Below are 14906 nucleotides of genomic sequence, written 5' to 3'. Positions count from 1 at the left end.
GATATGCTTAAAAAATTTTCACAAAATATTTGAAAATCTTTTAATATATACTTATGTCTTCTACTATGTTGAAATTTATATTGCAATTACTTTACTATCGATATACTTTTGTACCAATTAAAGTTTCTAACGACCAAAAATTTGCTTACAAAATTAACAGTTTAAAAGTACGGTCTTTGGAGCCTGTGGGATGAGGGAAAATATGTACCAACGACCATAAGTTTTTAAAATAAATATGTAATATTTAATCAACATTATATATACAACTTCAATATTTAACTATTTCATTCAAGCATGTGTGCAAATAAAATTTTTAATGAAATATTTGGAAAGTATATTTATGAGAAAATTCTAATAGGAAATGAATTAGTATATTTAATTTGAGGAGGATGCTAACTGAGAATTTTAAATGGATTATTTTTAAATAATTGTGTATCATATTATAAAATATTTCAAAACTACAAAATTTTATGAAATGAGTTTAGTTAGTTCAATAATATATTTAAGAATAAATCAATCCATATTGATGATTTACTATATCACTCTTGCTTAATTATCATCAAAAAAATTTTAAAACGACTGCAAAATAATTTGTTAGTATTTATTCAAACATTATTCCAACTTCTACATCATAAATAGACAAACTGAAGTTTTATAATTTTTCACTTCATACGAAATATGAATTCAATCAATATACAGTTATTTCTCCTTTAAATTACTTTTATCATTTCAAATACTTCTATAGCAATTAATAAATATAGAGAGAAATAAATAAAATAATAAGTTTTCAAAATATTACATATTTATTTTTTTATTCATTCGTTTATATGCATTTCAGTTTATAACAAAATCTGACTTACTGGAATTGTATATTAAATGTTCAAAGTTAGTGAATTTAAAAAAGTTTACATACTTAAAGAAGCAGGTGCTCAATGCATATTATGAATAAGTACAGCATACACTGTTAACTGGAACTCAAGGGAAAAAAAAAAATCAATTACTAGCAGAAATGTAAGTTTAAACTTGGTGTGCCCTGCTGTAAGCATATGCTTTGTGCATCATGTGTCTCTCACTGCCATTTAATTAAAATTGTACACTGCATTCACAAAGCAGCTTTTATAATAAAACTATGTTATATTAAGTTAAGTTTCTCTTTATTTGTCTTAATTTGCTTTTAATTACTATATTCAATATTGAAGTCAAGTCAATAGAGTTTATGATATAGTATGGGTACAGTGACCATATTACTTTCCCAGTTATGTATACATAACAAAAGTATTGGAAGCGTGTCAAATTTGATCCTTCAATTTTTTGTGCAAATCTCCAGAGACCACCTGAACTAAAAGAAAAAAAAAGGAAAAAATTCAGTGTGTTTTTATTTTGTTTAATATCTTTGGCATGATAGCTTGTATATAAGAGTAGGGTTGCCATACATCCATATTTAGTACAGTCTGTACTTTTTAACTGATTGAGCAGTTAATAGTTAAATCAGATTTAAATCTGACAAAGGTGCTAAATTTTTGATAATTATTATTGTATTTGTTGGCTAGGTGGCAACATTGTTTAAACAAATGTAATGGCTTTGTTGCTTAGAGAACACATACACATTCATTATAACAGTTTTTAATAATTCAATAGTAGTCTATTGTTGTCTAAGTAGTAAAATAGTTTTCATATATTTAAAATTGCATTCTGTGACTGATTCACACTGATATCATTATTTTGTATAAAAATATCAAAATAAAAAATTTCTTATACTTGAACATATGTTAGATACATAACTTTATTATTCAAAATTTACTATGTTATATTTGTAGAATTTTGTATGTAGTTTCTGTTCTGATGCTGGAATACAAGATGATTTCATAAAAACAGAATAATTCTTTAAATATTAGTTTTGTTAAGGTTTAAAAACAATTTCTAATTAGGTTTTTTTTTTAATCAGAAGCCACACAAAATTAAGCTTTGTCCATTTTTAAACTTTCTGTAATACAGTAGAGCATTGATTATCTGAAACAATTCAGGACAGGTTGTTTGGATAACTGATCATTTACAAAAAATATATATAACACAAAACTATACTATATATAATTTGTATTTTCTCCACTTTCATGTTAATTACTGATGTTAATCCTCTTGTCCTCTTGTTTTGCATGCTTGTAGTAAGCGAACTCTCACTGTACATATGTTAATTATTATATTTATGTTGTAGCTCTTATGTATACATTTTTATGTACTCGCCACTGTCTGATGCACAGCAATATATTTCGGTCAATTCTTTATCTGTATTATGTATTGTTATGCTTTCAATAATTGTGATGCAGGCGCAATGTACTCTCACCTGTCTCCTCCACTGCCCCTTTTTCAACCCCTATCCTTCATCTCCTTCACTCCCATTTCACAAACTTTTCTCCTCAAACCTCCAAGTCATACCTATGAGTGGAACTTGGAGGCATCCCCCTCTTTCAATTAAAATGTATATAATTTGTATCACACGTCTTACAAATACATACCTTACATAATGTAATACATTAAACTAGGCCTACAGTTCAGTTTGGCAGGGAGGGGAAGAGTGCTGCAATGCCACAGCCCTAGCGTAAATTTGAATTTGCTGACTGGAACGCTTTTGGTTAACCGATGTTTCAGTTAATCGGTATTCGAATGATTGACACTCTACTGTATTTATAAATACATAAGAGCAGAACAAAATAATAACATTATAGGCAAATCACACATTGAAACAGTTAATTCATTAATCAGAAAAGACTTCATTACATCTTATAATGAAATCATATATAGTTAATTATGTTATTTTTCAGAAATATTCCTTCATTATAATCATTTACAGTATTTAACATGTTTCCAATATAGGCATTAATAATTAATTAAGGAAGATTATTAACAATTCAATTTACAGGAATTTTAATTTTAGAGTTCAGTCCATCTTTTAATTTTTACTCTCAAATACAAGTACTGAATAATAAAACTATTATTAATAATTATACAACTTAAAAATTTAAATTTTAAAACTGAAATAAAAATTTTTAGGTCAGATCAAATCTTCATAACAAATGATTTTAGATGATACTGTACTACATGATCAGATTGCCAAAATACATTTTGTATCATGCTCCAAGAATAGTCTACAAAAACATACTATATTATATAATATATAATACTGTNAGTATATATATATATATATATATATATATCTTAAAACAAATTCATATAATTTACAAATATCAGATAATTCATTTTATAAAATATAAACAGTATATGCAAATTTTACTGAACCGTCCTACCTGATGTAGCTTTACAATGACATGAGATTTTTTTTAATTATAATCTCCTGTAAAAACTGAAAACAAAATTTGTTTCAATTCAAAAATTAACAAAATTCAATAGTTATAAACAATAACAACTGATCTCATTTCAAGTATTCTAAACCTGATCTATACGATTTATTTATATTTTAAAACAAAATTTTGCAACTAAACTTTTGCAAAGGATAAATTCAAGTATAGGTATTTCTTGATTAATTTGGTTAATTAACCTCACAATTTTGCAGAGTTATTCAAAACCTCATCAATCAATTATAATAATCAATAGGAAAAATATAACTGATCCATCATCATCAAAAAGGAAAAAATGTTTCCAAGTCTGTAGGTTTTCTTTTGCAATTCATTTTTTCAAGTTGATGATTTCTTTTCAAAATTTGTTATTGTTATTCCAAATTTTGACTGTGTAGGTCAAGGGATGGTTGTGATTAATTTTACTGTGGTAATCAAAATCATGTTGATCAAAAGGTACTTGTATTTTTGAAATGCTACACTTATAAAGTTTTGTTATATAAGTTAGATATACCACCATCTTAAACTAGTGTGGAATTCAATATAGCTCAAATTAATCATCCTGCTTTGAAAAGAGTTTCAGGTAAATTTGAACCAAAATTATATAGAAACAATAGTTTTAATTCAAATAGACTACTATGAACTGTTTTTTGTAACACATTGACAAAGAGCTTATATGGTTGTTTTATCAAGTTTGAATATTTTAGCACATATTTGAATCTATTCATGTCAGTTCATATGCATGTCAAGGTTAATTCATAAAGATTTTCCAATATTCTAATTATTATGTTCTAACATCCAATCCAAATCATTATTAAATTATCAGTTTAATATTGTCTGCAATGGATGAAAGTTATAACAATGATCTATATGAATCAAATTATGACACTTTAAACATTTATTTCTATCAGATAATTAAATTATGTACGTATAGTATACTAAAATCTCATCATGATTTTAAAAAGTTGCTTGTTTTTACTACATTCAAAAAAATATTCTAGAATAATCTTTTCCGTCCACAAGAAATAAAATGTCACCGAATTTATGCCCTTTCATACAAGTTTAGAATATCTTACTTATAAATATTAGTTATATGTTTAATAAGAAATTTTGATTTTGGTATAGAATAAAATTTTAGTCTATGATAGTATTTTGTAGCATTAAGTGCATTCAAAATTTACAATTTTTGCTTTCTCCATATTATATTAACATATTTGCTGTATAAATGATATTTCCAATATAACAATAAGTCACATTTACTTGAATAATGTAAAATTGGAAAATAGAAATTATTACTTGCAATATAAAAATTTATTTTTAATGTTTGTTAGAAGATATCAGTTTTGATTGAGTGAAGATTAAATAGCATTAGTTTGTTTCATAGCAACATAAATATATATTTTGTATACACTTGATATAAGCTTAGAAATCTGTTATAAACCTCAAAAAGAAATGTATACAGTTTTTTGCAGACACTGCAAATTACCTCCTTTCAAGTGAATTGATGGCGAGGAGGCCGTAGAGATGTACAGTACCTCTTGGAGGAAAATGGTTAAGTCAGTCACCAATTACATCCACAAGTAGTGTCATTGTCATCATGCCAGAGGAATGATACCTATCCAGTATTATTCCTCTGGCAGACAGCGAAGGAATCCAACAGTCGTCTTATATATTTCTGTAAAAGGAACTTGTGACAAGGGTTACAATTACATCGACTATGGAAAGAATGTTCGGAGTGCACGGTGAGATGAAAAGTCCAAACAGAAGCACGTCAACCCAGAAAAATGAGTTAGCCTCATTCTTGACGTCACATAGGTTGGGGACAGTGGTCAAGCGCCCTGTTGCTAACCGCTGCAATGGATATGGCTTTTGTTAAAATCTTAAAAAAATTACTTGCTCCATAATGGGAAATTTTAGCAGTTTCTGTTGATTTAGGAATGAAATCTAAGATGAATTATCATGTATCAACCAATTTGATCCTTCTTCACATATGTAATTACAAATATACACTCTTTGATAAATAGATTTTTATCAATCCAATGTTTTCTCAATTATAAATGATAAATGTGAGAAGTAACATTTATGAGAGAATGAAACAAAGAAAGTATATACCATAAAAATTACCATTTGCTAGTATACTATTTTAGTAGAAATACAACTTTGATACTTATAGAAATAATTTTCATACAAATATCTAATATTTTATAAATTCTTATATCTCTAACTCAATCTGATGAATATTAGCTTATTCTTGGATTTTAAGAGTTTGCATTGTTGGTCTAATAGATACTATTGAAAGCAATGCATTCATTTCATTGTTATATTATTTCATCCCTTTCAAAATTTTGAATCTTTCTACAGATCATGTCATCTTTAATAATTTAAAATAAAGACAATAAATGATGTTATCCAGACTCCAAAATAAAAAATGGATTCTATAATTGCAAATTATATAAAAACTTTAGAACTCTGCCATTATTGAGCCATTTGCAGCAGTAAATCTACTGCATGTTAGATAACTATTGATAAATTATGCAAAACATTAAAAAGTTTATTTTTCTGTTCCTACAACATTTTTTCATGTTTTCTAAGTAAATGTACTGTATGAAGATATATACAGTGGGTGATCAGTTAACGAACAAATCAGATAATGAACACTTTCGCGAAAGATTTTTAAGATCAGACAATGAACATGTGTTCAAATAACGAACACTTCACTGAACAAACACAAGAAGAAGCGATGTAAAATAAATACCGATTGGTCTTCCTTTGTCTTCAGGCAACAATTTGAAACTTTTCAGAGCGTGGGAGACATTGACATTCTACTCAGTTTATACTGATCGGATAGTATTCCCCCAAACTTTGAAACTCTCCCTTGTAATTCCAGCCTTTTATATTTCTGACAGAAACAATTCTTTTACGTTTTCTTCTGAAAATGCAGATTTTTGCTGATATCTGCTATTAAAAATCATTTGAAGAAGTGGGAGGATGTCAGAACAACGGTCTTAAAATGGCATCCAAACCAGGTTGAGGTTAATAGGCCTAGGGATCTCTACNCTTTTTTTTCAGCTTCATTGTGATTCTAGTAATTTTTTTAGTTTTCTGTTGCTTTTCATTTGCCTTTTTGCAATTCATGATTAATAAAAATAATAAAATTTTACTTACAAATTAAAATCAGAAGAAATTTAACAAAGTTATAAACCGTGGCACCGCAAACATCTAGTCTGGTCTAGTACACCGATAGTGCTACTTGTTCATAGATGGCGCATATAATTGAATTAAGTCGTATACCAAGCAAAATTTCTTTCGTCCAAACAGGACATATTCCGAATTTGACGTATTCTAAAGCAGACGTATACCGAGGTACCACTGTATAATAAACATCATTAATAATTACACATTATCAATAGTAGTGAAAAATAGCCTGATTAATTATAGCAATTATTTGATTTATTAAAGGAAAATATTTTTATTAGATAAAAATTACAACAGAATTTTAAAAAAATTTTCAGACAATTAATATTTAAGTAAATTGACAAGATACAAAAATTTTCACTAAAGAAACTAATGAGAGAGAGAACTTAAAACAATTTGAATTTTGCATATTAAAAACATTACAAGCATTTGAAATAATATTCATCTTAATGCATAAATAATAATTGTTTTATCTTCTGCTATTCCTATAAAAAAAAATTTCATTAAAATATTTCTCTTCAAAATTGTATATGTATATCACATACATATACAGTATGTAAATATATACATTGTATTATCATTTACAATATATTGACTTTACAAAATCTGTACATCCTATAAAATGTGATATTTTTATTCTAATTATGTTAAATCTTCAATTTATGCTCTAGATTTCAAAAAGAAAAAAATAAGCACACCTTATGGGGCAATCATTTGTCGTCTTCATTCCTGTTTTATTAGTTTGGTCCATTAAGTAAAGTCAAACTAAATTAAAAATACCAATAGAAACTGAAAATTGCAATCAGCCTTTTAATTTGATAATTTAAAAAGAAACATTTTATAAAGTTATCTAATTAAAATATGTAATTGCTGTCAAAATGTGTTTCATATAAAATATTTTCATCACTTCAAAGTAAATAAATTTAAGAAAATGTAATTTAATTTGATAACAAGCATATGCTGTATCCATTTTAAATTGCAAAATTAAGACTGCTTATGACAGTTTAAATATCAATAAAATACAGAAAATAATTTAACTATTGCATAAAATAAAGGATTAAATTTTTACATAAAAACAAGATTAATCTAAGGTAAATTATTACTTTAGATTTATAAAGAATCCTTTGAAAAATTAAACAAAAATCAAATTGACTTAAATATTTAAGTCAATTTGATTTTTGTTTAATTTTAATTCAATTAATTCAATAATAAGAATTATTGAATTAATAAAATTTAATTTCAAATTATTACTTTTAGATAAATTTTCAATGGGAGAAATGTTGTTATTGACAAATGAAATAATGAAAGACAGAAAATTCCAATTTACCCTAAAAGATGTAAATGATTTACTTTTGGAAACTGTCCAATCTATACTATTATTATAAAGAGATAAAGTTTATAAGTTTGGATGTAGGAGGTAATCTCCAAAACTACTCATCCGATTTCAAAAATTCTTTCACCAATATTTAGAATGGACCTTCAGGGGTGGACATAGGCTGTATATTATACCGTTAAACATTCATATAAATTAAAAGATATCATCTAGATAAGCATTATATTTTTGGTGTCAGTGAGTGGCAAGGGGTACATATATGAGATAGGTAATGCGGCGCAGTTGCGTGGTTGGCAAGATATGCAGTGCATGTGTCTGAACTTGTGATATATAAAATTACATGTCCTGACTGATTCATCATCGCCCAGAGCAAACTGCCGAACCTAAAGATGTGAAATTTGGTACACAATTAGGGTACGTCATGAAAATGCACACTAAGAAAGGATTTTTGAAATTCCCCCACAGGGAGAGGGAGAGATGTTCCATTTTTCATTCTACGTTCCGTCGCTTTTTTCGTCTGAAGAAGAACTAGTAAAGTTCGAAAAAACATTTACGATTTTATTCGTCCTTTCTCCAACACCAGTAATGATTCAAGTACGTGCTGAGTTCAAATGTATTTTAAAACTAACGATGGAACATTCGAACATTATACATTCAAATTTAATTTATCTATGTTCGAATGTTCCATCATTACAGTTTTAAAATACATTCGAACTCATTTATACCTGAGGATGGCCATTCCATAAGGCTGAAAACGTTAGTGTTTTATTAAATAAACATTTCTCAGCAATGGAAGGTGTTTAATGTTTCATTAATTTAAGTGTTTTAAAAACACTAAGTTTGATACGTAAGATTGTAGTTATACAATTAAGAATATAATTGATTTTGAATTAACTAATAGAAATTCGTTCATAACCACCACTTTGTTATCAACTGATTATAATTTAAGATATAAAACTCTTAAGTGTAAAAATGATTGAAAATACTCAAATTTAAATTTTTTCTAATGTAAAGAAAGTAAGTGTTCTACTTTTATGGTGGGGAAATATCTTAAAACTGATTAAAATTTAAAGCAAAATTAAGAGAAAAAAGGATTTAGGTTCTGTTTTTTTTAGAAAATAACTGGCAAATTCATTTCTATAATGTTACTAATATTCCACTATTATTATCTATCTATCTATCAAGAAATATTTATAAATTACTGTTTAATTCATNGAGAAAAAAGGATTTAGGTTCTGTTTTTTTTAGAAAATAACTGGCAAATTCATTTCTATAATGTTACTAATATTCCACTATTATTATCTATCTATCTATCAAGAAATATTTATAAATTACTGTTTAATTCATAAAGTAGTCCAAAATATTCACAGAATATCATAGAATAAGTCTAATACAAAGTTTTAGATTTTTGCATAGTTTCTTCTACAAACTTGTATTTTCTAATTTATTTTCAGATGGACAGTTGTTTTCATTAATTAGTATTATAATATAATATAATATAACATGAGAAAATGTTGCCTTTGGAATATCCAGTTGTATTTGAATACCTTATTAAAAGTAAAGCCCATGTTTACCAAGAAATGATTAATTATAAGAGTCAAGACTCATATTTTTCAAGTGATAAAAGTAGGTGAATGTTAATTAATCAATAAATTTTCACAAAATATTTGTGTCCTTAAGATAAATGTAGAGCCATCACAAACTCTATCTGCAAGTAATCATTTTGTGTAGACTTGTGTGTCTAATGATGGCAAAGTTATTTATGTAGCTGGTTACACATTCTCTTCTTAAATTTTCATCATGTGGAAATGAATGTAACTGGAATCATTGAATACATGGACAATCTTGATGCATCATGTTTTTGTGTGTATTGCATACAGCTTCAAACCATTTATAAAGAACTTTCTAGCTATTACGGCAGTCAACTACTGCACAATATCTACCAAAAGTGATTTTATAAGGCATGTTACCAATGAAAAACTAAAAATTGTAGACCTACACTAATGAGTAGCAGTATCTTAATGGCTGCCAAGACATATGCCCTTGTGTGGCAGAATTCACTTAAAAATTTTACGTAATATTTCATTATATAAAAATTTCATTATATAAAAAAATGTAGGCATACTATTAAATATACTTAAAAACTCTGTTATCTAATCCCAACAGATTTAAGCATATTTTTTTCCCCTCTAAAACTTTTAATGTTTAATTTTAACAAGATAATGTTAACCAATATGCAGGAAACAAAATTTAGATTAGATGCATTTTTTCTTGTTTTACAAGACAAAAAAATATAGTTCAGTAAAAATGAATGATGATCTGAAGTAGATTTGTATTGTCAAATGAAATAAATATTCCAAAATTACTCCCTAATCACTTTAAAATATTTTTAAATTTGAAGAATTTTGAAAATACTTTGTTCAAGTAATAATTTTATAAACATTCTAAAAATAGAATCAAGTTCTTATGAAACTCACAAAACTTGGATTATACTGATAAATAAATCAAACCACTATTTAGTTCAGCTGCCAACACACATCAAAAAAACATTTTTGGTCAAGTATCTATCTTCAGCATAAAACAATTTATTTAGACATTTAGAATGTTGATTTTACACATTTTAAAAATTAAATTCTGAAAATATTTAAAATCAAAAAATAATTTTGTTACATTTCAACATAATCTTTCACATACATTAATTTTAAAAAATTCAGTTAATATTATTGAGTTCTCTCTCAAAAATTATCAAAATTTTAATAAAATTAATAAGCACACTGTCATAAGTATTATCAAGTTTTTATTAAAATATTCATTTATTATGCATTTTCTTACTTTAAAAACTCACTTGAAATTTTCAGTAAGTTTCTAAACTTCTTCTCAAATGCAGTTTTATCTGTTGAGTCTTTTATCTTATGATTTTAATTATTATAAAATCTTGTTCAAAAAGATTGTTATAAGTTCTAAGAGTGATGTATTTTATACTATTTTTTATTTTGTGTTTTCAGGAGTCCCATTTTTTTAAAGTAGGGATAGTAATATCATTCTTAATAGCATTACTTATTTCTTTCAGTGCAAAAATAGTTATAAATGGCACAAGACTTTTTTTTTTACCTCTAGATAAATAAAAACTTTTATCTACAGATCTTTATTTTTTTATTTTTGATTTTTAAAGTAATCTTTACTTTAAAAATCAAAAATAAAATAATCCTGTTTATACAAATCTCTTATGTACTATAATAATAATCTGAAAATAACCCCCTGTAACAAGGATTTTTTTTCCTTAGTACAATAAAGCTTTGATTGATTGATTATTTAAAAATAAAAATAATTTCAGTAATATTTGACTAGATATAATTAATTAACAACAAAATTCATTTATCTAGTCAAATATTAAACTTCTAAGAAATAATATAATTCTAATACAATTGGATGCATAGTAATTTATCATTTAAATTATACAATTCATTGATTTTCCAATCCAAATGAACTTCCATTAATTAAAGGAAATATTTTGATGATTTGATTCTAATTAATTTATATTTTTTATCAGAAAAATTAACTATTGTAAATTATATTATTATTAGTGGTTATGAAATTTTATTTTAAGAAAAAAAAATTACAGTACTTTAATGAAATATAAACTGAGACTGAAAAATAAATTTAAAAATCTGAAAAGTCTTATTTGATGATGTAACAATAGTAATAAAATTTATCAAGAGATGACAATTTATAAATTATTACTGAATTTTTTTTTAAAATATTATTTTGTAAATGAATATAATCATATTTTTATTCCAAACAATGAATAAAATATTAATACACCACAGCACAAATATTAGACATTGAGCAATTAGTCATGCTTAGATCAGCTTTAAATTTGTCTTTTGGAAATTCAATAGTCTCTGAAATATAAAAGGAGGCTAGCTTAAGATTGCTTTTGGTATTTATATTTCTTCTTGTACTTCATATACAATATGAATATGGGTAACCTACTGCTAGTCAAATCACCAAAATTTGATATTTTAAATTTGGTGAGAAATTCTGCAGATTGTTTTGCCAAAAGATAATGATATTTCTGAAGAGGTATGCATTCCAGTATTCTACCTTCCTGGCATTATTATTTTGCCATAAATCCAATTTAGCAATAAAATAATATCCCATGTTTAATATTATGTTCAATGCATGTGCACCAGTGAGAGTTTTTATTGGAACATATGCTGGCATGACATGCTTTGAGCACTGGTTATTTCCAGTTTTAAAAATACTGTATTATTAAAAAGTGAAAGCTATAAACTAGCTTCTTACAAAATTATTGGAATGAATCACAAACCATGAAAAACCTTTAAAACCCAGTAACACAATTTAATGAAAACATCTGGTAAGGTTGAAAACGTTTGTTAGATGTTTTCATTAAATTGTGTTACTGGGTTTTAAAAGTTCTTGATGGTTTGTGTAAACTATCAAATAATAATATTGCAAAATCAAACAACTATTACTCCTGTATAGAAGTCTTAAGTGATATTTCAATTTTTAAAATTATCTAAAAAGTTTAAAATGGAATTTAAATGGAAAGAGTCTAAAACAACTTACTTGTTAGTAATAAATATTAACAAGTAAATTGTTTTAGACTCTCTCTCCAAAATGTATATAGTGTTGTAAAAATAAAACAAAGGCAGTTTTTAACCAACAGCAGCTTGACAGATAAGTGATAAATGAGTGCTAGTTTTGGAAGGAAGAACAAAATAAAAATAATAGTAAATATATTTCCTACTAATGCAATCAGATTTTATAGTGTCTCCTGTGGAATGAAAGACCCCATAAAATAACTAGCGGAACAATGGAACGTACAACGTCAACCCAACCATAAACAAGATGATGGGCATCAATGCAGTATATGTTGGATGCACTTCCTGATCCCTCAATCAGATGCTCACCAGCATAAAGATGACATTACAAGAGAAGGGAATGCTACAGTTTTCTCTTCCAATGACAACTTCCCAGTACTGAGATAAATTTACATGTGGCCAAAATCATCCAAACTATCTCTCACTCCTCCTATGCAAGCCAGCATCATAGAGTAGTGTAAAATTTGTAAAATTTATAATCACTATTACTAACACATGAATAAACAACAAGAACAAGGACTTTCTTCTCTCAGCTTAGCAATATATCCTCACTGAATATCAACTGTTGCCATCATAACATTCCTCCCCACCTGTTTACTTTATTGGAGATAATGATAGAATATATATTTTATATTTAGGAGGCCAATTCTATTTTTGGCAGCATTGCTTAATTTTCAGTGATAGCAGATATGTCTAGCTCAACATCATTCATTACACAACAAAGTTGCCAGTTGATTAAAATTATGTTAAAATTAATAATTATGCCACATCTCATAGAATAAATTTATTTGTCATATTCCATAACTCACCCCTCAAAATCTCACTAGGATCTAGTGACAGATTTAGTGTTAAAGTTTTGAGAAGTGTGTTATATATGCATTACCATTAAGCCCAGTTGAGGATGAAAGAATGTGTCATAATCCACAATTTTAACATAAACTTCCTTAGAGGAGGATCAACTTTAACTTTTAGGCTGACATCTAGCTGTTAGTGTCAGAAAAAAAAAAAGCTACACTGAAATAAACTGTAATGCTTCTAAGAAGGAAATAACTATAAAGCATTCATGCTTCATTGTTATACTGAAACACGCATTAGAGCTACATTGAAATAATTGTAATTATAGAGTTTATCATTACATTAAAATACATAAATGCTTTCAACTTGAAAGTTGGAGGTTTTAAAATCCTTCTGGTCATTATGTAGAGGAAAAAAAACCATATTATACAAGACTATTGAAAAATGGAGTATCTAGCATTAAGGTTGCTTGAAATCTCTTTGGTTATGCACTTAGTCTCCAGCAAATGACAAAAGTTTAATGCTTTCCCTATGAGAAAATATTTTCCAAAAATTCTTGAAAACTGAAGCAAGTAGGTTTCTAATGCAAAAACTGATTCTATCTTCTGTTTTTGAAAATTTTTCCATAGAAAAAGCATTAAATTTTTACTGCCATCTGATGGAGATCATGCACCACACACAGCCAAAGAGGTTACAATCAATCTTAATAACTAAATATTCCAAGTTTTTAAATCTCTGTACAACAGTATGCTTTTTCTATATATAATGACCTCATGGATTCATGACTTAAAATTTGACTAGAATTTGTTGACCTGAATTAATCAAAAAGGCTAAAAATCCTATGCTTTCACACTATACTCTATATGAATATTACTAAATTTTGTATACAGGTGGAGACTTTTCTTTATAATAAATTGCACTGTGTATTATTAATATGCTTAATACTTAGTTTTATTTAAATATATCTAATCCCAAAAAATACTTAAAACCAGTACACAAAAAAAATTTTGATAGTTGAGGTGTTAGGCTATTTTGTGAATGTTAGCTGTGCAATGAAATTTGCACAGATAACATTCACAAAATAGCCTGACACTGTTAAAAGAATAAAAAAAATCTATTAAATAAATTTTATAATTAATTTAAATTGAAAAAAGCATGTTTTTGAAATTATTTCAGAATTTCAGATTTATAAAACAATACTCTGTAATTGTATTTAACTTTAAAAGCAAAAAAAAAAATATATATATATATATATTTTTTTTGTATACATACAGTATATATAAAAATATACATACATACATAAATATATATTTTTTTAAATTAAGTTAAATACAATTACAATTTATATATATTTGGCATGAATATTAATGCTCTAAGAAACTTCTTTCAAGATAAAATTATAGTATGTATATTTTAACAAATGTATATTTCTCATTTATTCAAATTATTTGAATAAGTAATTGCAAATTCAAACTATATTTACCTTTAAGGTTTGTGTAATTTTATACAAGAACACTATATATTCTATAAGAATACACTGTAAGAACACTATAGTATTCCTACAGTGTCTGAAAGATCAATAACTACATGTCAGAATGGTTAGCTAAG

The 14906-nt window shown here is 26.4% G+C and overlaps 2 protein-coding genes across 2 annotated transcripts in view; both read right to left on the bottom strand.

Moving 5' to 3' along the window:
- LOC111619584 (centromere protein J-like) overlaps positions 1-14906 on the bottom strand; it is a 28022-nt gene that overhangs the window by 7215 nt on the left and 5901 nt on the right. The gene's annotated exons all lie outside the window — the stretch shown is intronic.
- Positions 1-14906, bottom strand: part of LOC111619594 (NECAP-like protein CG9132) — a 30749-nt gene that overhangs the window by 12298 nt on the left and 3545 nt on the right. The window lies entirely within an intron of this gene.

Source organism: Centruroides sculpturatus, unplaced genomic scaffold, assembly GCF_000671375.1.
Source record: "Centruroides sculpturatus isolate CEXI.00-Female unplaced genomic scaffold, Cexi_2.0 scaffold44, whole genome shotgun sequence".
Classification (NCBI taxonomy): Eukaryota; Metazoa; Arthropoda; class Arachnida; order Scorpiones; family Buthidae; genus Centruroides; species Centruroides sculpturatus.
This window is presented reverse-complemented; position numbering and strand designations above follow the sequence as displayed.